This window comes from Arachis stenosperma, chromosome 2, assembly GCF_014773155.1.
Source record: "Arachis stenosperma cultivar V10309 chromosome 2, arast.V10309.gnm1.PFL2, whole genome shotgun sequence".
Taxonomy (NCBI): domain Eukaryota; kingdom Viridiplantae; phylum Streptophyta; class Magnoliopsida; order Fabales; family Fabaceae; genus Arachis; species Arachis stenosperma.
The window spans coordinates 104,188,271-104,190,476 of NC_080378.1; the positions used below are offsets into that span (position 1 = coordinate 104,188,271).

Here is a 2,206-nt window from a genome sequence, read left to right on the forward strand (position 1 = left end):
AAAATTAGCCGTTGAGAATATGATGATGTCAAAAATGGCTTATCACAACCTCAGTTGGGAGAAGAAGATTTTGCACCATATCATCAATTTTTTCAAAGAAATGCCCAACTTCAAAATAAGCAGCAGCATAGACAATTAAAATAGGACTTGATTGAACACATATGGCAATTTCACAATGCTTGTAGTCAACTATAAAGTTTAATTATATTTTTCTTTGTATTAAGTAATTTTACAAATTAGTATAATCCCGAATTATATATTGTGTATTATTGTTATGTGTGAATTTATTTAATATTAATATCTTTTAATAGTGAATTATTTTTAAATTTATAAATTTAAATAATATTATTAAAAAAATTAACTACATTAATTTTAAGTATTTTAATTAATTAATTAAGTAGAATCACAATAAAAATTAAAATTAGTTTTTTTTAATAAAAAATAAAAATATTTTAAATTCTTATTTACTGTTATAACGTAAAAATTAATATAAAATTATTTTTTCTCATAGGTAAGCCATAATTAGAATGAATTTTCTAATGAAAATAGTCTTAATCAAGTGGTGAGAATTTGTTTTGTCACTTTTTTATTTTTAATATTGGAGTGGTAGTGGTGTTTTTTTAAAATGTGGGTTGTTGGGGTGTTATACTCAAATGTGGGATCGTTTAATCAGAGAAGCAAAAATCGGACCGTCCGATTTATTAGAGGTGCAGATATCGGACCGTCCGATTTGTAGAGTTGCAGAAATCGGACCGTCCGATTTGTGGGAGGTACACAAATCGGACCGTCCGATTTGTGGTATAAAAAAAAAAAAAATTTTAAGGTACAGAAATCGGACCCTCCGATTTCTGTACTTCCACAGTTTTAAAAAACACCAAAAATTACAATGTTAAGGTATATCACCACTTCTACTTCCATAACAAAAAAAATTAGCCTTGTTTTGTCGCTCCTGTAAATGAAGAGACTTCCATAAAGAGCATGTCATGTCATGACTAGTCGCGTAAACATTACAAAGTAATTAATCACTATTGTTACTTATTTATCTTGTTTATTCATACAAATTGAGAGCAATAAGAATAAAAGAAGCATAAGTAAATGCTACTAGTAAATAGTAATGAATAATCCATGAGGTCTGAATAGTGATGTGTCAAGTCATGGCAGGCCTAGATAAGAGAAGAGCCTGAAAAGGCTAAAAAGGCCTATGATCTATGCACGTTGGAACCAGAAGCACCTCGTTAATGATCATTTACCCACACCGCCAATGAAAACATAAAAAAATGTTTCCTCTCTTTCATTTTCCATCAAGCGAGGGTGAGAACCGAGAAGTGAGAACTTGTTGGTATTCCCCTATTCTTCATCTGGTTTCAATGGCAAAGAAGTCTCACATCGGTTGAAGTTTTAAGAAATAAGTGTTTTATATACGAGAGATGCATTCAAAGGCTTGTCCCTTCGGGGACATCCGATAAAATTGGAACGATACAGAGAAGATTAGCATGGCCCCTGCGCAAGGATGACACGCACAAATCGAGAAATGGTCCAAATTTTTTTCGCTATTCTTCAATGGATTTCTGATTTCTCCTCCTCCTCTTTGCAATTTTCATTCTTCTTCAATGGATATTTCTCCTCTTTTTGGGGCTAAACTTCCTTCTTTCTGTGATTGTCGTACCGAAAAAGTAACGTCTCCATTGCTTGTTTCTGCCTTCAATTTTATTTTGTAATTGTTTTTCTTACCTGGGTCTGTATTTTGTTGTCAAATAAGAAAGTTGGTGCAAGCCAGAAAAAAATTCTTTTATTTTCAGGTAAGAAATATTGAACGACACTTTTCAAACTCAAGGATACAGACGTACGAGCCTATAAAACAGATCCTGTTCAAGTAAGGTCGTGCTCTATTCTCTTTGTTTTTAGTTATAAAAAATGCTTTTGTTTTGTTAACCCAGGCGATGTGCCACTAAGTTTACGTTTACGAGAAAATCTTAAAATTTAACCACGTGTTTAGTCCTCTAGTCTCAAATAACTTGGACTCAGAGAAGATATGAAGTGAAGAACACATGAGATTAGCCATTGCCGAGTGTAGGTGTGTATCTGTTTAGGGAAATGAATAATTGGTCTTGTATTTGGGTAAGTTATGTTGCCTCTTAGCTCTTCCAAAATGATGTGTTATTAAAACTGATCTGTCATTTGTTTCAAATGGCTGAAAGCGACTTGG

General features: G+C 32.5%; 1 non-coding gene across 1 annotated transcript; it reads left to right on the forward strand.

Annotated features, from left to right (window-relative positions):
* The first annotated feature begins 1,443 nt into the window (after positions 1–1,443).
* Positions 1,444–1,546, forward strand: LOC130964848 (U6 spliceosomal RNA). Its single transcript, XR_009080916.1, has one exon. It is a non-coding gene; the product is annotated as a U6 spliceosomal RNA (small nuclear RNA).
* Positions 1,547–2,206: the final 660 nt, after the last annotated feature.